Genomic DNA, 24,596 nt, shown 5'->3' with positions numbered 1-24,596 from the left:
GCGCTGCAAATGCGAGTCAAGCAGTTGGCTCGCGGTTGCGATGTGGCCCTATTTGGTTGACTGGCAGCGTTTGATGGGGTGCTACCTGTCAACTCAACATGCTGCGTTAACTTTGCTGCGGTGCAGTTTGAGGGGCGCTGCCTGTCAACTCAACATGCTGCGTTAACTTTGCTGCGGTGCAGTTTGAGGGGCGCTGCCTGTCATCTCATCATCGTGCTGCGTTAAATTTGCTGCGGTGGAGTTTGAGGGGCACTGCCTGTCAACCCAACATGCTGCGTTAAATTTGCTGCGGTGGAGTTTGAGGTGCGCTGCCTGTCAACTCAACATGCTGCATCAAATGAACTGCGGTGGAGTTTGAGGGGCGCTGCCTGTCTGCTCAACATGCTGCGTTAAATTTGCTGCAGAGGAGTTTGAGTGGCGCTGCCTGTCAACTCAAAATGCTGCGTTAAATTTGCTGCGGTGGAGTTTGAGAGGCGCTGCCTGTCAACTCAACAAGCTGCGTTAAATTTGCTGCGGTGGAGTTTGAGGGGCGCTGCCTGTCAACTCAACATGCTGCATTAAATTTTCTGCGGTGGAGTTTGAGGGGCGCTGCCTGTCAACTCAACATGCTGCATTAAATTAACTGCGGTGGAGTTTGAGGGGCGCTGCCTGTCTGCTCAACATGCTGCGTTAAATTTGCTGCGGTGGAGTTTGCGGGGCGCTGCCTGTCAACTCAACATGCTGCATTAAATTAACTGCGGTGGAGTTTGAGGGGCGCTGCCTGTCTGCTCAACATGCTGCGTTAAATTTGCTGCGGAGGAGTTTGAGGGGCACTGCCTGTCAACTCAAAATGCTGCGTTAAATTTGCGGGAGTGGAGTTTGACGGGGCGCTGCCTGCATGTCAACTCAACATGCTGCATTAAATTTGCTGCGGTGGAGTTTGAGGGGCGCTGCCTGTCTGCTCAACATGCTGTGTTAAATTTGCTGCGGAGGAGTTTGAGGGGCGCTGCCTGTCAACTCAAAATGCTGCGTTAAATTTGCGGCAGTGGAGTTTGACGGGGCGCTGCCTGTCAACTCAACATGCTGCATTAAATTTGCTGCGGTGGAGTTTGAGGGGCGCTGCCTGTCCGCTCAACATGCTGCGTTAAATTTGCTGCGGAGGAGTTTGAGGGGCGCTGCCTGTCTGCTCAAAATGCTGCGTTAAATTTGCTGCGGTGGAGTTTGCGGGGCGCTGCCTGTCAACTCAACATGCTGCGTTGCTGCGTTGCTGCGTTGCTGCGTTGCAGTTTGACGGGCGCTGTCTGTCAACTCAACATGCTGTGTTAAATTTGCGGCGGTGGAGTTTGAGGGGCGCTGCCTGTCATTCTCAACATGTTGCGATAAATTTGCTGCGGTGGAGTTTGCAGTGCGCTGCCTGTCATCTAAACATGCTGCGTTAAATTTACCACGGCCAAGGCATATGTACAGCCTCCCGCGGCTTTATTTTAGCCTTTAGGTGGACGTCCGGGGGCTGGAAAAAAATGCAGCTTAGTTGCCTGTTTTTAGTGCCCCCCAGCTGCCCGTGTGAAGGAGGCCCAAGGGTACTTTTCATTTCTCCGAGTTCAGCTTTTAAGAATGAGAGTCAGATTGATGACAAAAGTATTTCGCAGCAAGAAAAAAATGAAAAAATAAAAACGTTTCCAAATTTCATGCTGTCCTCATCCGACCTGCTGCGGCTGCTAGTGTTACATTGTAACTACATATTTCAAACCGCTTTCCCAGCACACACAGAGGATCCTTTGCAGAATTATTGCCTCCTGTCTTTTTTTTTTTTTTTCCTCCTGGATTCCACCATTGTTCACAGAAAAGGGGGGTGGGGTGCCTGTGCTCTGCTCAGCATCCTTTGAGGAAATTCATTTAAGCAATCAATACCCCTGTGCAGCTGTGGCACTCCACCCCTCCCTCCCCTTCCTCAGCCCAGTAGGGCTATGTATGGGTGCTATGCTGACTGCTATAGGGCATGCATCTGCTGCAGATGTGGCTGCTGTGACCTCAGCACTGCGGTCAGCTCCTTCCTCCATGCAGCCTGCAGATGACATGGTACCTTCTGCTGAGCAACTAGTATGTGGCTGCTGCTACTTACACCTACCTGATCAGCCAGATCGCAGAGCACTGTGCCAGCAAGATTGCAATCACCGCTGCCTTCACCTAGACATTTAATTTGCATTTATTTCTATTCTTCTTTCTTTTTTTTTTTTTTTTTTTACCTCTCCTGACAATGGAGCCAGGACCTCTAATGCTAAGGGCCAGCACTGAATTTAGCAAAGTGAGAAAAAGGTAGGTGTGCACTTGTGCAGTGGGGCACACACATCCATTGACCTTCCGATGCGTGTGTGAATGGCAGGTGGGTGGCACTAGAGGAAAATCAACTGCTTTGCATGGTCTTCACATTCTATCAATGCCTTCTTATATTCCTAACTGGTTTTGCCTGTAGTGTGCACTGCTGAGACTGGCTTTTTCCCTTTTTTTTTTTTTGCTGCAGTTGGCAGTGCCCATGTTGGCACAGATAGATGCAGAGAGCTTTTCTGGCACTTGGCTAAGGGGCTGCAGGGAGGTTAATACAGTGTGTGCCAGGTTCACAGGTCCACCTCTACGGGCTTGGTGAGGCTGCTGGTTGGCATGGACAAGCGGGCACTTTTGGCCAGAGTGGATTGGTAACTAGGGTGGCACACAAGAGTGCTGTATATGCACCCTTGGAAAGAGAGTGTGTGTGTGTGTGTGTTTTTTTATATATATATATATATATATATATATATATATATATATATATATATTTTTTTTTTATAAATATCAGTTTTTATTTTATTTCACTGACTTCACACACACACACACATATATATATATATATATATATATATATATATACTGACTTCAGTATATGTGTGTTTTTATATATATGTATATATATATATATATAAGCACACACAGTGAAGTCAGTGAAATAAAAACTGATATAATATATATATTTTTTTTATTTCACTGACTTCACTGTGTGTGTGTATATGTATATATATATATATATATATATATATATATATAAATGTATTTTCTACTGACGTGTATCACATTCAAAATTTGACTGCAGTGCATGTATATATAAGAAAAAAAAAAATATATATATATATTGATTGCGATTATTATTCATTTTAAAATATATTGTGTCCGAGAAAAAGTGTTCAGATTAGCGTACATACAATTTAGCCAGAAGTGAAGTATCAGGTATGTAACCCAACAGTAACATGATTCTACAATTGGTCATATTTTGGCATAGTATGTAAGCGTTGTTGCAGAATCCGGATGCTGTGTCATCCAGAAAAAAAAAAAAAAAAAAGAAAGGAAACGATTCATTATGAGAGTTATATAGACAGTAAAATAAAAAAGGAGCTTGTATTATAATACATCTGGAATGTAATCACATGGGACTCACCAATATCATTTTTTTCCCCTTTGCCTGTTGATGATAAGACTTTCATGCATTCCATCATTACGTATACAGGATGTGTAACGGGGCTACAAAAAAAAAAATATCCCAATTTTAGCTGCTCTTAGAAGTGACATTTTTCTTTAAAATATTTTTTATATCAGTATAAACTCCTTTGCTTATTTTATTTATTTTTTTTATTTATGTTTTTTTGGGGGGTCTAAAGAGAATTTTATGGTCCAAAGAAACTGACTATAAATGCAGTGATTTGTGTTAAATGGTGCATCCATTAGCTGGGTGATTTATTAAAAAAAAAAAATCTTATTTTGTTCTTCCTCTTTGCAACATTTTTCTTTTTTTTTATAAATAAAATTCAGTATATTTCTTTTCTGTGATATGAACATTTTTAGTGTCATACATGAATTGATTTTAACTAGTTGATTAAAAATACTTTTGCCAAGCAAGTCATTAGTGTCTTTGCTGATTAAATATCCAGGAGAAGGAGGTACTATGTGGAATTATGTCGGAGTGAAATAATAAAACGGTTTTAGAATGTAATAGGGTGGTGCAGTTTGCCTGGTGACAGCTAGGGGTCACTTCTGTGATGGTGGAAGCCAAACTGGCACCAGTCTGTATTCTGATGCATAATCTGGGAGAATTACATATTTCATTGCATACAAGTACAACCGACTGCCAGCTAGCTGCTTAGGGACGGAAAGCCCCAGCATGCCTTGCTAGCATCTGGAACATGTAGTTCTTCAGCAACAGGCGATGATTATGGCATCCCTATCAGCTTTAAGCGAATGCATAGTGTATTTTCAGCAAGTATCTGTGCTATTATTGCATGTTTACCTTTTAAACAAATTTTTGATGTGATTTTTAAATTTTACACCCTTATAATTTTTATATTTTCTTATTTTATTAAATAAAGAGATTTATAGATTGGCCACTAGATGGTGCTATATGCTTTATTGCAGTCACTCCCTCCCTCTGCTTTACTGCTGTTGAGATAACATATAACCCCCATGGTGGTGCATTGTTTTCAGTGTGTCGGCTGACTGATAGACATGCATTGTGAGATAAGCAGGAAAGCACAATTATTGTGTAGTGCTGCAAAGCTGGAAGCAGACCATGCGTATATAATGAGTAAATATGGCTGCCCAATGGACATATATAATTACAAACCATACACTGAATTTAGGACTTTATCTTTTTTTTTTTTCCTTTTTTAAAAAAAAAAAAGAAACCTGATACAAGTGAACAAAATATCTAACTACCAATATATACAATATATACAAAATGAGGAACACAGGTCATAGGGAATGCCCGAGATGTAAGGAAGGGGGGAACCAGGACTGGGATCAGGAGCAGATCGAAGGCAGCTGGGTCCAGGGTTTAGGATGCAGGCCAAGACCAGATCAGGAGCCAGATAAATGGCAAACAGTATCTGGCTAGCAAAGCAAAACACTGATGCAAAATGTAAAAGGGAATAAATACCTTCTCAGCAGCCAGCATTAGGTGGAGACTGATTTACTAGAAACTGCCAGCTGCTGGGAGACACCTGCTGGTGGACAATTAAATTACATCCCTCCGCCCAGGGAACCACAATGGCACCAGCAGGTGATCTAGGCCCTGACATCCAAATAGGTCCAACAGTCCATTCAGTCTAAGAGTTTAAAGGATAAGTTCACCTTTGGAGACATGTTATATGTTCCATCTGTTTTTTGGGTGGAACATGTAACATGTTCCCACTGCTGCAGCTGCTGCCCGCTGCTCATTCTCCCTGTGACAGCAGTATGGGGAGAGGTTCCCCGTACTAGCTGCCACTTTTTCAAAACAGCGCTGTGTGTGGGGCTCCACCCACACAGCTGTGTCATTCACACGCAAAGCTCTGTGTATGAATGAACTACAAGTCCCAACATCCTTTGCGGCTGTCGGCTTGTAATTTTCAATGAACTACCATGGCGCTTTGTGCGCTGTGGTAGTTCGTTGATTCTTCCTGTCAGAATGTATCAGCTTCCCTGTACGAGGTATGGGCAAAGCAGATACAGTGACAGGTCTGCAGGAGACCTGCACGGCGACAGCGATCTCCTGATCGTGGGTGCAATGCTTTACAGGCTGCAATAATAAATAATAAATGCACATTTTTTTACCTGCAAAAAAAGTATAGCCCCGAAACGCGTTGACCGTGTTGTTTTTTTGGCACCTGTGTTCAGATCAATATATTTGGCCTTTTAAACCTTTTTATTTTTTTTATTTTTCAAGAAGTATAAGCACCATCATTTGACCTGGTATGAACCTCTAGAAGTCCCTATACAGCAGAGATCAGACTACGGGAGGGAGAAGTGGTTGGAAAGGGAGGGAATGATGATAAAGAGATGGATCTATCAGTCTGCTGCTTCTCTTTCCCTGTCCAATCACAGGCTGGGAGAAGGACAAGACTTGTACCTGCTTGTTCACACCAGGCTACAGAATTTTACTGTGTGGGCTGGTGTCTTTTATGTACCAGAGCTATGTGTGTTGGGGGATGGGGGGCGCTATGATACGCTGTTTTGGGGCATCACACATTTTGTTTTAAAACTGTATTGAAACATCAAAAATGAAACCCATGGTGCGTTGCAGACAAATACTGCATGTTTAATTTTGTGCACCATGACACAACGGGGCACATAGAAAATTATCATTTATATATGTCCTAGTGGTGATCTGCGCTGTTCCTGTGTAAGAAAATGCAGGTCACCGCATATAGTGTGTATGAGCCCTAAGTCCCGGTTCACACATATGCAATGTCAGACATCACATGTGATTTGCACTGCGCCCTGAGCCCACCCAGTTGTATGACAATAGCGAATGAATATTTGCTATTATCACACTGATTCTCCTCCCAGCCAATCGGGAAGCGGTTATGCGGTTAGCTACCCCTATAAACTTCCCTCCCGGATTGCTGGATCAGAGTGCAGCACATATAGGGGGCAAGGCTGTAAAGCTGCCCATACATAGGGAAATGTTTTTTTTATTTAGATTCCTCTGCCCATATACAGCGCCAGGGCCGCTGATAGGGGAGGGGGCCTCCAGTCCTCTTGTAGGGGGCCCAGGCACACGGGGGGGGGGGGGCCCAACAGCACAGGGAATCAGGGGGGGTCAGGAGGAGGCGCAATTACAGACGGAAGGTCTATGCAGCTCTCTGCAGCAGCTGAAAGCCAGTTTATCCCCCTCCTGCCAGCTTTCAGCTGCTGCAGGGAGAGACACAGACATGGCATCATTCCTGTATTTGCTTCTCCAACACCGATCCCCCTTCCTTTTTCTGTGTGCCCCCCTTTCATTGTGCCCCCCCTCCCCATGTGCCCCCCTTTCACTGTGCCCCCCCTCCCCCTGTGCCCCCCTATCACTGTGCTTCCCCCTCCCCCTGTGCCCCCCTTTCACTGTGCTTCCCCCACCCCGTGTGCCCCCCTTTCACTGTGCTTCCCCCTCTCCCATGTGCCCCCCTTTCACTGTGCCCCCCACCCCATGTGCCCCCCACCCCATGTGCCCCCCTTTCACTGTGCTTCCCCCTCCCCGTGTGCCCCCCTTTCACTGTGCCCCCCCACCGTGTTTCCCACTTTCACTGTGCCCCCCCTCCTTGTGTCACCCCCTTTCACTGTGATCCCCCTCCCTGTGTCACCCCCTTTCACTGTGCCCCCCCCTCCCCGTGTGCCCTCTTTTCACTTTTTAGAAAATTGTAAAATAAAAATAAAATAATTGTAAAAAATTTTAACATGAAAAAAAAAAATACATTTTTTTTTTTAAATGTAAAAAACAATTAAAGGGCTAATTCACTTTCACACAACACAAGTTATCTGTTATATTTGTGTCCGCTAATAATGATTTTAGTGTATTTATAGTGAAAATATTGTCTTGATAAATTGGGGGGGTGTTGCCAGGCAGGCTCTACGGGGCCCCGTGATTTCTAGCAGCAGCTCTTTATAGCGCGGATGGGTGAATCTCCCGCTGATGCTATTGTAATATCCGATCAGCGTCTGCATCTGATTGGATGAAGCCGCTTTTCAGCTGGAATTTTTCTATTTAGAAGGATGTCAGGAGCCAGCAGGGCCCCCCATGGAGCAAATTACCACAGACTCATCAGGAACCCGACTGTTTTATTACTTCCTGCATTGCATCGCCAGCTAAAAAGTGATCCGCGGTGGATCACTTTTGAGAGGACATTTGACTGGCGGCTTGGAGGTGATATGTCGGCTCCTTGCTGCCTGTTTTGACCCTGTAAAGCCTGCATCACTATGCAGCATTGCACCCAGGTGCAGGGCGGTTGCAGCATGCCCCCTTTAGCTTGAATGGGTTGTGTTTGTTGATGGTACTGTCTCCCTAATGTGATAAGAGGTCCCGGGTCACACATATCTGATGTCAGACATCCCATGTGACTCGGAGCGCACTGCTCTGCAAATCGCATGCGATGTCTGTGCAATGCAAATCCAGCCATACAGATTATATGGCTGAATTTGCATCGCATTCGGACCAAAGTCGCGCAGGACCCTTTTTTTGGTCCACACCGGAATCGGATTGCATGGGTGTTCACACCTCAGTGATCCGATTCATGTCCGAACTGACAGTTCGCACTGCGATTTGTGAACTGATCTGGGGGTGTTGTTAACTGTGTATTGACACCTCCAGCGATTTGCATGCAATGCGGGAACCCACAGTGGATTGGCAGGGTTCCCGCATTGCATATATGTGAACCGGTACTGACTGTGGCTACAGCCAAGAATCAATACATTGTGGCCAAGGCATTTGTACAACCTACCTCTGGTTGCCGCATTAGATTAAGAAGGATGGTGGCGGTGGCGGTGGCGGTGGCGGTGGCGGGGGGGGGAGTGAAACCGTGGCCCGACCGCCTGTTTTTACAGCTTCCCGATCACAAGTGTAAACTATCCCTTAAAGTTGTTGTAAACCTCAGACATGAAATCTGAACAAAGCATATCCCTTTATAGTGTGTACTTGTCTCAATCCAGAGCACTAAGTATCATTTCTGTCTGCTGCTTCCCTCCTTTGCTATCGGCAGGAGACACTTCTGACAAGTTTTCCTGACACCAAGAGAAAAATGGTGACAGGGGAGGGATGTCCAGCTGATTGACAGCCTCAGCTCTGTTCCTGTGTGCTGTGTGGAGGGGGGTGTGTCCCTTCCCTCCAATCAGCTCTCACTGAGCTCTACGGAGTGTAACGTTAGCTCCCCGCCCCCTGCTTTCTGACAGCTCAGACAACATTTATACATTTTGGACTTTGAACTGATGTAGAGAAGAAAAGACTGCAGAAAAACAGGTATAACTTATGAAGGAGGATTTGTTTCATCTCTGTGTATTACCTGAGGCCGACAATCACTTCACCCTCTAAAAAGACTTCCCTCCAATCCACCCCTTCTCCCCTCCACTAGATGAATAGCCATAGGTGGGTGTTCCAGGTGTGCCTGGGCATGCCCTAATCAACCCATGCGGCGCAGATTCCCTCAGCTGCACCCCCCCTCCCCGTTTTCTCTCCTTCTCCCTGTAGCACTGCCAGGTTTCCTCCTTTCCCGCTGGCTGCTGTGTGGGATTGTTTTAGGATGCAGAGTGGGGGAAGGAGACAGTAAATGATAACTCCCTGTGTTCATTCATAACTGACACATAGTAAACGTTTACTATGCTTCAGTTTGTGAATGACCAGGAAACCGCTTAGCACACAGCACTTCCCATTCATTCACTGTCCAGTGCAGTTGAGACTGCAGAGAAAAGGACTGGGGAATCACTGTCCCCATTCACTTTCTCTGTCTCAAAAGTGAGAAATCAGGGATCTGTTTAGGCCCCTGATATTTCACCAAACCCCCCTATGGGGCTCAGAAAAAGAAGTAAAACCAAAAAAAATAAAAAAACAAAAACATTTTTTTTTAAGTTACAAAAAATACTTACACTGTACACTACCCACTGCCCTACTGACTCCAGTCTCTGCCTACTGACTCCAGTCTCTGCCCTACTGACACCCTCCACTGCCCTACTGACACCATCCTCTGCCTACTGACTCCAGTCTTTGCCCTACTGACACCATCCACTGCCCTACTGACACCATCTTCTGCCCTACTGACTCCATCCTCTGCTTACTGACACCGTCCATTGCCTACTGACTACAGTCTCTGCCCTACTGACACCCTCCACTGCCCTACTGACACCGTCTTCTGCCCTACTGACACCATCCTCTGCCTACTGACTCCAGTCTCTGCCCTACTGACACCCTCCACTGCCCTACTGACACCGTCTTCTGCCCTACTGACACCGTCCTCTGCCCTACTGACACCGTCATCTGCCCTTCTGACACTGTCCTCTGCCTACTGACACCATCCTCCGCCTACTGACTCCAGTCTCTGCCCTACTGACACCGTCTTCTGTCCTACTGACACCATCTTCCCCCTTCTAACTCCAGTCTCTGCCCTACTTACACTGTCCTCTGCCCTTCTGACACTGTCCTCTGCCCTACTGACTCCAGTCTCTGCCCTACTGACACCGTCCTCTGCCTACTGACTCCAGTCTCTGCCTTACTAACACTGTTCTCTGCCTTCTGAATCCAGTCTCTGCCCTACTGACACCGTCCGCTGCCCTACTGACACCGTCTTCTGCCCTACTGACACCATTCTCTGCCTACTAACTCCAGTCTCTGCCCTACTGACACTGTCCTCTGCCCTTCTGACACTGTCCTCTGCCTACTGACTCCAGTCTCTGCCCTACTGACACCGTCCTCTGCCTACTGACTCCAGTCTCTGCCCTATTAACACCGTCCTCTGCATACTGACTCCAGTCTCTGCCTTACTGACACTGTCCGCTGTTCTACTGACACCATCTTCTGCCCTACTGACACCATCCTCTGAATACTAACTCCAGTCTCTGCCCTACTGACACTGTCCTCTGCCCTTCTGACACCGTCCTCTGCCTACTGACTCCAGTCTCTGCCCTACTGACACTGTCCTCTACCCTACTGACACCATCCTCTGCCTACTGACTCCAGTCTCTCCCTACTGACACCGTCTTCTGCCCTACTGACACCATCCTCTGCCTACTGACTCCAGTCTCTGCCTTTCTGACACCATCCTCTGCCCTACTGACACCGTCCTCTGCCCTACTGACACCATCCTCTGCTCTTCTGACACCCCCCTCTGCTCTTCTAACACCATCCTCTGCCCTACTGACACCATCCTCTGCCCTTCTGACACCATCCTCTGCTCCTCTGACACCCCCCTCTGCTCTTCTAACACCATCCTCTGCCCTACTGACACCATCCTCTGCCTACTAACACTGTCCTCTGCCCTACTAAACCCGTTCTCTGCCCTACTGACACTGTCAGAAAAACGCCAAAGCTCAAAAGCGCTGTATAAAAATGAGCAAGTCTTGCATAAAAACATGCCAAAATCGTGCGAAAAAACGCTCAAAGATGCTACGCTCAGATGTGAAGGCAGCTTAATGGTTAGAAAAACGAACAAACAATGAAAAATGCGTAATGAAATTCTAGTAGTGTATACCCGGCTTCACTGTCTCTGAGCCTTGTGAGGTCATGGATTCCCAGGTCACCCGCCCGCTCTCTTCCAGCCGCGCACTCGCGTTCCTTGCAGAGCAGCTCATTCTCTTATCTGCGGTATGAGCCTGTGCTCGGCTTATTACACAACGTATAGTGTTGTGTAGATAACTCTAAAAGGGCCGATATCTCCGTCTGCCATTGGATTGCTGAGCGCTCAGGGAAATGCGTTGTATTTTAGTGTATTTCAGCTGGGAAGCTGACTCCGCTATTTCCTATTTCAGCTTTGTGATCAATTAGCGATGTGAATAACTGTCACATAACACTGAGGAAGTGGCATATACAGCAAATAATAGTGCTGTCACCCTTCCCACTATGCAAGGTGGCAGAGCTGGGTAAATCACAAGACAGCGTGGCCAATATTAGAGTTCACATATACAATATAGAGTATGTGTTTGAGTTGTGTGCTCTGCTTTAGCTTCAGTTGGTTTCAGGTGATGCTGGTGTCAGTAGGCCAGAGACTGGTGTCAGTAGAGCATAGACTGGTGTCAGTAGAGCAGAGACTGGTGTCAGTAGAGCAAAGACTGGTGTCAGTAGACCAGAGACTGGTGTCAGTAGGCCAGAGACTGGTGTCAGTAGGCCAGAGACTGGTGTCAGTAGGCCAGAGACTGGTGTCAGTAGAGCAGAGCCTGGTGTCAGTAGAGCAGAGCCTGGTGTCAGTAGAGCAGAGACTGGTGTCAATAGAGCAAAGACTGGTGTCAGTAGGCCAGAGACTGGTGTCAGTAGAGCAGAGCCTGGTGTCAGTAGGGCAGAGGCTGGTGTCAGTAGGCCAGAGACTGGAGTCAGTACAGCAGAGACTGGTGTCAGTAGAGTAGAGACTGGTGTCAGTAGGCCAGAGACTGGTGTCAGTAGACCAGAGCCTGGTGTCAGTAGAGCAGAGCCTGGTGTCAGTAGAGCAGAGCCTGGTGTCAGTAGAGCAGAGCCTGGTGTCAGTAGAGCAGAGACTGCTGTCAGTAGGGCAGAGACTGGTGTCAGTAGACCAGAGACTGGTGTCAGTAGACCAGAGACTGGTGTCAGTAGGCCAGAGACTGGTGTCAGTAGAGTAGAGACTGGTGTCAGTAGAGTAGAGACTGGTGTCAGTAGAGTAGAGACTGGTGTCAGTAGAGTAGAGACTGGTGTCAGTAGGCCAGAGACTGGTGTCAGTAGAGTAGAGACTGGTGTCAGTAGAGTAGAGACTGGTGTCAGTAGACCAGAGACTGGTGTCAGTAGACCAGAGACTGGTGTCAGTAGGCCAGAGACTGGTGTCAGTAGAGCAGAGACTGGTGTCAGTAGGCCAGAGACTGGTGTCAGTAGGCCAGAGACTGGTGTCAGTAGGCCAGAGACTGGAGTCAGTACAGCAGAGACTGGAGTCAGTACAGCAGAGACTGGTGTCAGTAGAGCAGAGACTGGTGTCAGTAGAGCAGAGACTGGTGTCAGTAGGCCAGAGACTGGAGTCAGTACAGCAGAGACTGGAGTCAGTACAGCAGAGACCGGTGTCCGTAGAGCAGAGACCGGTGTCCGTAGAGCAGAGACCGGTGTCCGTAGAGCAGAGACCGGTGTCCGTAGAGCAGAGACCGGTGTCAGTAGACCAGAGACTGGTGTCAGTAGAGCAGTGATTTCCAGAGCACTCTGGGAGCAGTAGAAATCAGGATGCTCCATGCCCCATTCACACTGCTGCATTGCGTTTGTTGCGCCTTTTTTTGCTGCATTTTTATTCAGCAGCATAGGGCCATTAAATAGGTTGCCCTATGCGTAACAAACCCCCCGAAAGAAGCTCCAGGACTTATTCTATTGAGTTTTGCACTTTTTTTTACCGCGCACTTTGGTCCACGCTTTGTGCACTTTTTGCTGCATTTTTTTTTGTGCAACAGCATAGGGCATTTGAATGGGCTGTCCTACACGTAAAAAATGCACCAAAGGACGCTCCGGGATCTTTTCCAGTGTTGAGTATTGAGCATTTTTTTCCCTGTGTTTTTTTTTTTTTTTTGCGAGTTTTGTGCTTTTTTCTACCACGCTCTATGGTGCACGTTTTTTGCTGCATTTTTTGTGCAACAGCATAGGGCATTTGAATGGGCTGCCCTTCATGTAACAAATGCACCAAAAGACGCTCCGGAATCTTTTCTGGTGTTGAGCATTGAGCGTTTTTTCTTTCATGTTTTTTTTTTAATTTTTTTTTTACTAGTTTTGCGCTTTTTCTACCACGCTCTATGGTGCACGTGTTTTCTACATTTTTTGTGCAACAGCATAGGGCATTTGAATGGGCTGCCCTTCATGTAACATATGTACCAAAAGAAGCTCCAGGACCTTTCCCGGGGTTAAGCATTTTTTTACCGCTTTCTTTAGTGTGCGTTGCATCATTTTTTTTTTTTTTTTGCTGTGTTTTTTTGCTCAACAGCACAGGACATTTGAATGGGCTGTGTTTTTTTTTTTTTTTTTTTTTTTTTTTTTTTTTACTGCAGTCTTTGATGTGCTTGGCACTTGGTTTTAACTTTTCATGCCGAGTTTTTTGATTGATCTTCCCCACAAGTGACAAACACGCCAAAAGAAGCACCAGGATCTTCTCCAGCGTTAAGCTTCAAGTTTTTTTTTTTTACCACTCTCTTTGGCATGCATTTTTTGCACTTTTTTTGCTGCATTTTTGTGCAACAACCTAGGGCTGCCCCACACATAACAAATTTCCCAAAAGAAGATTCAGAAATGGAGACTCTCCTATCGTGGGACTTTATAGGTACTTCCATGGCTTTTTTTCCTCGGAGAATAGGTGCAGGAACTCCCCCCTTCTAAGTCACCCATTGTCTCCACCCACTACCCACCTCTGAGCATTGTCCCTTGGTTCCACCCCCTACCCACATCCCACGCACAAAAAAATACCTCACCGAGCAACAAAAGATCCTCCCCAGTAACAGACCCCCTCCAGTAGCAACAACCGCTCTCCCAGCAACCAGTATCAATAGATAAGCCAACAATAGACCTCCACCTCAACAGGAGATCCCTACCAACAACATAAGACCCCCCAGCAACAACAATAGACCCTCACACAATACCAGATCCCTACCAGTGACAATCGATCCCCAAGCAGCCAGCATCAAGAGACCCTCCAACACACCCCACACCTCTTGCTATTACATACATTCAGTGCTGGAGGTGCTGGAACTGCGTTCCACCGCGTTCCTGCTGAAAAAAAGCCCTGGGTACTTCAATCATATAACAAATGAATTCATAAAAACAGGTTTTATTTATAAATCATCAGTAAAACACAGAAAAGACAGAATATACATGGTGTGAGCAGCTGAAAATACACCAACTGAAGTACAAGATGATGCTACAGACTGGTATCCTCATCCCGATGCGTTTCAGAGACTATGCAACTCCTTCATCAGGGATATAGGAGGTATCATTTGTAGTCACTCAAATGGCGTACCGATGAACATTCCATTCTTTAAAAACAGTCTCAAAATGTTCTGCCTTTCCGCCCAATCTTAGAGGTAATGTATATTGTCCTGAATGAGAGTCGATAGTGAAGGGGAGCATCAATGAAAGCGCTACACTCCAATTAGGGAATCCAGTAGGCACTGAGGCCTGGCAGACAGGATCCTGCACCTATGGACCCAATGAAAAACAAAGGAGAGGTTTGGGACTTTATATGAGGTGTGTATCCACCCGTAAATGTAATGCATATAAACATACCCTGTTTCCCCAAAAATAAGCCCTACCCCGAAAAAAAGACCTAGTTCAATTTTCAGGGAGGGCTGTAATATAAGACCTACCCCGAAAATAAGTCCTAGTAATGTCCATGTAAATGTATGTAATCCGTTTTGTAAAAAGATGATATAATGTGCAGTGTGTCTCCTTTTCTATCTTTATCATCGAAAATACCTTATTTACAGCGCCGCTGGGCACTCACGTGACCCCCCCCCCAGAGATCTTCTCCTCTCGTCCCGGCTGACGTCAGCAGCCCCTCTTATTTTTGAGATTAAAGATGTCAACATGATGACTCCTAAGCTGACAGGTGGAGAAGGGGAGAGAAGACAGGGGACATAGATAAAGACATCCCCTGAAAATAAGCCCTAGTGTGTTTTTTGTAGCCAAAATTAATTTAAGACCGGTCTTATTTACGGAGAAACACGGTAATATACATGTACAAAAAAAGGATAAGCATGTAATGAAATCAGGTATTTATTAAAATCTATTAAATAGATAGAAACAATATATTATCCTAGTTGGAACATTCATCAGATGACTTTTGTACATAGATGATATAGTAGAGCCGTGGCATACTAAAAAACACTAAAAAAATTGGTAGAATAATAAATATACATGATGGACAAAAATGTGTGTGTGTGTGTGTATATATATATATATATATATATATATATATATATATACATACATATATATATATATATATATATATATATATATATATATATATATATATATATACAAAGATCTGGTTAATACATAATAAAAACCACAGAGATTGCATCCTATAGTGCTCTACGCGTTTTATGAGATTCACTTCTTCAGGAGTAGGTGCAATTCATATATCTACAAAAAATATATATGAGAATATAAATATGTCGAAATTTTCTATACATTTGAAACAATACCCATCACTAATTATACTTACAGATCGACTCAAATTATTGCCCCAAGGGGTTAGGAATGAGGGTCTCCTGGAAAAATTCTATACTTCTTATAGAAATTATTTAGACGGTCAGTTGAGGCACTAGCATTCCCTCTATGGAGATTGGCACTCTTCTCTGCAGTCCATATAGGCTACACCCATGTGTGCCCGTATTGCTCCCACAGTTCCCGGTATAGACTTTTCCAGAGGACCCTCATTCCTAACCCCTTGGGGCAATAATTTGAGTAGATCTGTAAGTATAATTGGTGATGGGTATTGTTTCAACTGTATGGAAAATTTAGATATATTGCTATTCTCATATATATTTTTTGTAGATATATGAATTGCACCTGCTCCTGAAGAAGTGAATCTCACGAAACGCGTAGAGCACTATAGGATGCAATCTCTGCGTTTTTATTTTTTTATGTATTAACCAGATCTTTGTATAGATAGATAGATAGATAGATAGATAGATAGATAGATAGATAGATAGATAGATAGATAGATAGATAGATAGATAGATAGATAGATAGATAGATAGATAGATAGATAGATAGATAGATAGATAGATAGATAGATAGATAGATAGATAGATAGATAGATAGATAGATAGATAGATAGATAGATAGATAGATAGATAGATAGATAGATAGATAGATAGATAGATAGATAGATAGATAGATAGATAGATAGATAGATAGATAGATAGATAGATAGATAGATAGATCTTTGTCCATCATGTATATTTATTATTCTACCACTTTTTTTGTGTTTTTTTGTAAGCCATGGCTCTACTACATCATCTATGTACGAAAGTCATCTCATGTATGTTCCCACTAGGATAATATATTGTTAATATCTATTTAATAGATTTTAATAAATACCTGATTTCATTCAATGCTTATCCTTTTTTTGCACATGTATATTATTGTAGCACCCTCCCAGGTAGGTGCTAGGCAAAGCATATACAGTATGTGACCCTGTTCTGCTTATCAGGAGGGTCTGATCTGTTAGTTAGCCTGTCAATGTGCTTCCAGGTGTGACCTGTTGAGTCTGGGGAGTCTCCCCACTGTATCCAATGAGGGACCTTGTTGGACAGTGGAGGAAACCTAGCCAATAGCACACCAGGGTTTATGACTGTCCCAGTGGGTGGGCATTGCTGCAATGCATCCTGGGATTGGGAATAAATCTGGAGGGGGCATGTGACAGGGTGGTCTTTGGGTGGGAAGCCAGGTCCCAGGAGGAGGTGGACGGCTGTCTCTCCTCCTGTTGCTGAGGAAGGTGGTCCAGGCAGTCGGCCTAGGGACCAGGGGTTGAGCTGTGCTGCAGAGGGGCTAAGTGGAGCTGCTGGGCAGAATACTTCAGGAAAAACAGTATTGTGAGTACTCAAGAATCTGCCCAGGGACCACTTCAGGGGGGGGTCAAGGGGATCCAGAAGTCAGCCAACCCAAAGTGTTACAGTAAATGGGGGGAGGGGCAGCAGCGCTATCCCACGGTACATAGTCTACAATGTAAGGCTTGATGGAAAACCTTGAAAAGTTTATTTATAAAAAATATATAGTGATGATTAAAACATAATAGAATGTGTTCCAAACCGGATCAGTGGCGTTGCTGGGGGTCACAGGATTAATGAGCCGCTGGGTGAGCCGGAACTATGTAGATGATCACAACAGGGAACCATGCAGGAGGGAGAAGGATCTTATGTGCCAAAAGCAGACCGGACCAGCTGGTAGGGTGGCGTGGCTTCCTCCCACCCGATAGTGTGGCTGCTCGCACCGGAGCAGTGTAGACGTGCCGCGGAGCCACCACCCAGAGGTTTAGATGTAAATCCCAGGCTCATTGTCTTCTTTGGGAACGCATCTGAATCGCACATCTGATGTTTTGAACATGAATTTGATCCAAAAAAAAAAACCTTGGTGGTCCCCTCAATCCCTACCAGGCCCTTTCAGGTCTGGTACAGATTTTAAAGAGAGCCCCTAGGCCAAAATTTAAAAAAAAGATGACGTGGGTTCCCCCCCCCCCCCCCAAAATCCATACCAGACCCTTATCCGAGTATGCAGCCTGGCAGGGGGAGTTTGTGCGCGCCCCCCCTCTTTACCATACCAGGCCACATGCCCTCAACATGTGGGGGTGCTTCGGAGAAGAGCCTCTTCCCCACAATCCTAGCCAGTGTTTGGGGTGGGACTGCTGGCAGGGGGCTTACCTGAATCTGGAAGCCCCCTTTAACAAGAGATCCCCCAGATCCTAGCCCCCCCCCCCCCCGTGAATGAGTGTGGGGTATATTGTACCGCTACTCATTCACATAAAAAAGTGTCAAAAAGAAATAGAAATGCATGCTTTTTGACAATTCTTTTATTAAAAAACCAAAAACAATGTCCTCCAGTGTAGATCCATCCCCAATCATGCTGCCCACCAGCACCACGACCCAAAAAAAGGCTCCCCTTGTCTGTCTGCTCCGCAGCCTGACAGTTCTTAAATAGCTAAGGGGTGTGGCCACCCGGCGACATCCCTGGAGGCACCTCCCCATTATGACATCACAGACCTAGCATGCAACCCCACTGTCCGCTGATGAGTCATTCGTTGTTAAGGAAGCAGCGGTCAGCTTCCCAGCTCGCTCCTGAATACCCAGCATAGGTGTGCGCAGCCTATTGCATTAGGGTGTGCACCCCAAAGTTTAAATACACATGCATGTGTTTGCCTACATGTATATGGCCCCGGTACATTACTCTCCCTGCTGGCAAAGTGAAATAGAAGTGTGTGGCACTTCTCTTATGGCAGAGCAGGTCCGAGGGAGATCTTTCCCATCTCCTCACTGGCAAACAGAGCGATAATGCTAATGTGCCCTAGGTGATTAGGGTGTGCCCAGGCACACCCGGCACACCCTGTGCGCACGCCTATGATACCCAGCTATTGTTAAAGACGTCGGGGGCTGCAAGCTCTGAAAATTCCCATCTGAGCTGTATTTGAATTCGCAGCTGAACCGCTGCTTTGGAAATTCGCAGTGTAAACAGAGGGGAAATGCGCACCAGACATGTGTGAATGGAGCCTTAGTGTGAGTTTTGTCGCATTTTTTTTTTTGCATGACAGCAAAGGACATTTGAATGGGCCATCCTACGCATAATGCACCAAAAGAAGCTCCAGGACCTTTACCAGTGTCAAACTTCACACATTTTATTAACTGCGCTCTTTGGCGTGTTTGGCGTGCAGTTTTTACACTTTTTTAAACTGTATTTTTAGGTGAAAGCATAGGGCATGAATGGGCTGGCCGATGTGCAACAAACACAGCAAAAGAAGCTCCAGGACCTTTTCAGCTTTCAGCTTGGCATTTTTTTTTTTACCGTACACTTTGCCGCATTTGGAATCCATTTTGGTGTGCGACAAAACGCATGTTTGCTAGTGTGTAACTGGCAGGATCGCCGGGGGAAAATAAAGGGAAAAAGCCTGAAAAAAGAAAACGGATCCTTTAAGTGGTTATCTGAAGGTGGGAAGTCCCATCGGATTATATAAATGAGGTTCTTTGAGGTCCTAGGATTATTATGGGACAAAGGTCGGTGTTTTTTGTTTTTTCTTTTCTGACGTTTGTTCTGCAAATGACCATAAATATTCCTTTTATAGCGTTTGCGGAAAACAAGGGAGGTGCCTTGCTGTCCCTGTCCATGACTTTGTACAATATACAGTATGTATGGATTTTATTATAGCTGGTTATATGGGTTTAATGGTACATTCCAGGAATAAGTGCAAATGTTGCAGCAAGGCCAATATAAGCATATTTTCCTCAAATGATATATGCAGTGTATGTGGGATGATTGTATGATATATATCTTATTTCTCACATTTTATCCATGAGATAAAAAAAAAAATGATACTTCTTAGAATTTTTTGGTAAATGACTACCAAATGTTAGGAAGATAAGATAGAGAAAAAACGTTTCAATGCATATCTCTATATACTGTATCCCTCTCTCTATATATTGTATCTCCCTCTCTCTATATACTGTATCCCTCTCTCTATATATTGTATTTCCCTCTCTATACTGTATTTCCCTCTCTCTATATACTGTATCTCCCTCTCTCTATATACTGTATCTCTCTCTCTATATATACTGTATTTCCCTCTCTCTATATATACTGTATCTCCCTCTCTCTATATACTGTATCTTCCTCTCTCTATATACTGTATCTCCCTCTCTCTATATATACTGTATCTCCCTCTCTCTATATATTGTATTTCCCTCTCTCTCTATACTGTATCTCCCTCTCTCTATATACTGTATCTCCCTCTCTCTATATATTGTATTTCCCTCTCTCTATATACTGCATTTACCTCTCTCTATATACTGTATCCCTCTCTCTATATACTGTATCCCTCTCTCTATATACCGTATCCCTCTCTATATATATTGTATCTCCCTCTCTCTATATATTGTATCCCTCTCTCTATATACTGTATCCCTCTCTCTATATACTGTATCTCCCTCTCTCTATATACTGTATCTCCCTCTCTCTATATATTGTATCCCCCTCTCTCTATATATTGTATCCCCCTCTCTCTATATACTGTATCCCTCTCTATACTGTATTTCCCTCTCTCTATATACTGTATTTCCCTCTCTCTATACACTGTATCTCCCTCTCTCTATATATTGTATCTCCCTCTCTCTATATATTGTATCTCCCTCTCTCTATATATTGTATCTCCCTCTCTCGATATACTGCATCCCTCTCTCTATCTACTGTATCTCTCTCTCTCTCTCTCTCTCTCTCTCTCTCTCTCTATATATATATATATATATATATATATATATATATATATACTATATTTCCCTCTCTATATACTGTATCTCTCTATATACTGTATCTTCCTCTCTCTATATACTCTATCTCCCTCTCTCTGTATATTGTTTCTCCCCCTCTCTCTCTCTCTCTCTCTCTCTCTCTATATATATATACAGTATATGTACATATACTATATTTCCCTCTCTATATACTGTATCTCTCTATATACTGTATCTTCCTCTCTCTATATACTGTATCTTTCTATCTACTGTATCTCTCTCTCTCTCGCTCTCTCTCTCTATATACACACTGTATCTCCCTCTCTCTATATACCGTATCTCCCTTTCTATATACTGTATCTCCCTCTCTCTGTATACTGTATTTCCCTCTCTATGTATAGTAGATCTCTGTTTCTCTCTCTCTCTCTCTCTCTGCACCCCCTGGGTCTCTCTCAGTACCTCTGTGGTTCTGGCTCTCCGCCGGTCACATGTAGTCTCTCTGCAGGCTGCAGCCAATGGTTGGTCGTGGAGTGTCCCCGGAAGCTCCCCCCGAGTGTCAGTCTGGGCGCCCCCCTCCCTTCTCCTTCTCTCCATTCAGCAGAGCGGCCTGCACAGCCGTGTGTCCTCAGTCCGGGGACTGTCCCTAGAGACCGGGGACATTCTGGTCACCCTACCTCAGGGCCCATTCACACTAGAGACTGCACATACCTGCCCATACCTGCCCGTTTTGGACTGCATGTTTACCTTTATTTGAAGCGCACTTGACGCTTTACTCTTTCCTTTGGTGGTATTTTATCACTTCTGCGTTTTTTGATTTTTGCACTATAAACAAAAAACGACTGACAATTTAAAAAAATATATATTTTTTTCACTTTCTGCTCTAAAACATATCCAATAAAAAAAAAAATGTAAAAAAAAAAAATAGAATTTCTTCATTCATTTATGGCAACATGTATACTGCTACATATTTTTGGAAAAAAAAATATAAAATAAATCCCAATAAGTGTATATCGATTGGTTTGTGCAAATGTCATAGCGTCTAAAAAATATGAGATATATTTATGGAATTTTTATTTATTTATTTATTTTTTACTAGTAATGGCGGCAATCAGCGACTTACTTATAACCGATCACTGACTCTGTCCATTCATAATTGAAGCGTATAATTGCGTTTACTATGCTTTAGTTTGTGAATGAATGGAAAAGTCTATACACAGCTATTCCTGTCCATTCATTGTGTGCAGCTGAGGCTGCAGATAGATGGAGATTGAGGGCTGTGTCCTCGGTCTCCGTTCTTTGTCTCAAAGGTGAAACATTAAAGGTCTGTTCAATCCCCTGATATTTTAACAAAGCCCCCCCAACTCCCAACGGGGTTTCTAAAAGAATTGTAAAAAATAATATAACTAAAATTAAAAAATACTAACACCAGTGGCTGAACTACCAGGGTCACAATGGTCACACTTGCGCCCTGCTGCTCTGCCACCAAGCGTTGAGGGAAGGGCCCTTCATGGATTCTTGCAGCCTTGAAGGTTCTGGTTACGCCTCTGGCTTGAAATGTACAATTTAAGAGGTTGAAAACCCTCTCTTATAACTTGTACCTATAGGTAAGCCTTTAATAAGGCATGTACCACAAAGAAGCCAGAGAAAACCCCACATGGGAGTACTCAGAAAGGAAGTTGTATTGAGGAGAACCGTCAATGGTGTAAAATGCAAAAAGTTTATTGATATATTGAAAAATATTACCCACTTGCCGACCAGTCACTGGGACTGTACTGCGGCAAAGTGGCTCGATTCCGTCCAGCGATGTAGACCTACGTCACTGGACTCCTCCCCTTGTGGGCGGCGCTGGGGCGAGGTCGGGCCAGGGGAGGAGCCAGGGGAGGAGCGGCGGCGATCGCCGCTGCTCTTCCCCGATCATCGGGGAATCGAGTGTGGAGATCCGCCGGCTTGTGTAAACAAAGCGGGCGGATCTCCTAAGTGACAGGCAGGGTCAGATTGCAGGGTTCAGCATAGCTGAACATGCGATCTGTCCCTGTGTCACTCAGTCACCTCCCCCCACACACGATTATAAATAGAATCCACTTGTGTGTAATCAAGTCTCTGTATAAATGCACCTGCACTGTGATAGTCTCAGAGGTCCGTTTAAAGCACAGAGAGCATCACGAAGAACAAGGAACACACCAGGCAGGTCCGAGATACTGTTTTGGAGAAGTTTAAAGCCGGATTTGGATACAAAAAGATTTCCCAAAACATCCCAAGGAGCACTGTGCAAGCGATAATATTGAAATGGAAGGAGTATCAGACCACTGCAAATCTACGAAGACCTGGCCGTCCCTCTAAACTTTCAGCTCATACAAGGAGAAGACTGATCAGAGATGCAGCCAAGAGGCCCATGATCACTCTGGATGAACTGCAGAGATCTACAGCTGAGGTGGAAGACTCTGTCCATAGGACAACAATCAGTCGTATACTGCACAAATCTGCCCTTTATGGAAGAGTGGCAAGAAGAAAGCCATTTCTTAAAGATATCCATAAAAAGTATTGTTTAAAGTTTGCCACAAGCCACCTGGGAGACACCAAACATGTGGAAGAAGGTGCTCTGGTCAGATGAAACCAAAATCAAACTTTTTGGCAACAATGCAAAACGTTATGTTTGGTGTAAAAGCAACACAGCTCATCACCCTGAACACACCATCCCCACTGTCAAACATGGTGGTGGCAGCATCATGGTTTGGGCCTGCTTTTCTTCAGCAGGGACAGGGAAGATGGTTAAAATTGATGGGAAGATGGATGGAGCCAAATACAGGACCATTCTGGAAGAAAACCTGATGGAGTCTGCAAAAGACCTGAGACTGGGACGGAGATTTGTCTTCCAACAAGGCAATGATCCAAAACATAAAGCAAAATCTACAATGGAATGGTTCACAAATAAACATATACAGGTGTTAGAATGGCCAAGTCAAAGTCCAGACCTGAATCCAATCGAGAATCTGTGGAAAGAACTGAAAACTGCTGTTCACAAAAACTCTCCATCCAACCTCACTGAGCTCGAGCTGTTTTGCAAGGAGGAATGGGCAAAAATTTCAGTCTCTCGATGTGCAAAACTGATAGAGACATACCCCAAGCGACTTACAGCTGTAATCGCAGCAAAAGGTGGCGCTACAAAGTATTAACTTAAGGGGGCTGAATAATTTTGCACGCCCAATTTTTCAGTTTTTTATTTGTTAAAAAAGTTTGAAATATCCAATAAATTTCATTCCACTTCATGATTGTGTCCCACTTGTTGTTGATTCTTCACAAAAAAAAATACAGTTTTTTATCTTTATGTTTGAAGCCTGAAATGTGGCAAAAGGTCGCAAAGTTCAAGGGGGCCGAATACTTTCGCAAGGCACCGTATATAGATCAGACTAATTTTATATACAACTATATAGATCAGATTTATTTTATATACAGCTATATAGATCCGATTCATGTTATATACAGCTATATAGATCAGACTCATTTTATATACATCTATATAGATCAGACTTATGTTATATACAGCTATATACTGTAGATCAGATTCATTTTATATACAACTATATAGATTAAATTAATTTTATATACAGCTATATAGATCAGACCAAAATGAGGGACAAATGAGGAAGAAAGAGGGACAGAGGGACTTTACTCCAAATCAGGGACAGTCCCTAGAAATCCGGGACAGTTGGGAGCTCTGGGGTTCTAGTGGGGTGTAATCCTGTAATGGAGCAAGGCATGTCTGTAAATATCCCTCCCTGAAAATAGAAATTCCTTCTTTTTGTTGGTGACATTGGTGGCCTCGCCTGTCACTCTATTGCATCAGTTGTTACTAAAATCGCCCGGCGTAACATATATAGACGGGGCTTTCCTGAACCCTCCCTGACACTCGCATTAAAAATATTTTCACTTTTTTACAGATTCTCACATGATTTCTATTTATGAGGTCAGTCAACCAAACCTGATCTTTCCACCGGCACCCCATGTGATAGGCTTTGAAACGGAGCGCCACATCTAATTATATTAGGTGAACGATCAAAGAAAAGCCTTTCTGCACTGCTGTTTAATATAGAAAGCTGGCCCCAGAATACCCCAGCTCCGCCGTGCACTGATCAGGCTCATTAAAGGGAACCTGTACTTTTTCCATGCAGGGCAACAGGTTTATGGTGTTCCTG

At 44.4% G+C, this 24,596-nt stretch overlaps 1 protein-coding gene across 1 annotated transcript in view; it reads left to right on the top strand.

Annotated features, from left to right (window-relative positions):
- Nucleotides 1-1,952: 1,952 nt before the first annotated feature.
- The window catches only part of TRAF3 (TNF receptor associated factor 3), a 175,113-nt gene continuing 152,469 nt past the window's right edge, over nucleotides 1,953-24,596 (top strand). Inside the window, exon 1 of the mRNA XM_082242670.1 lies at nucleotides 1,953-2,295. The gene's annotated coding sequence lies outside the window, so the exon portion shown is untranslated. The remainder of the gene's footprint in view (nucleotides 2,296-24,596) is intronic.

The sequence above is a fragment of the Pelophylax lessonae genome (genome assembly GCF_965119305.1).
Source record: "Pelophylax lessonae genome assembly, chromosome: 13".
Taxonomy (NCBI): Eukaryota; Metazoa; Chordata; class Amphibia; order Anura; family Ranidae; genus Pelophylax; species Pelophylax lessonae.
This window is presented reverse-complemented; position numbering and strand designations above follow the sequence as displayed.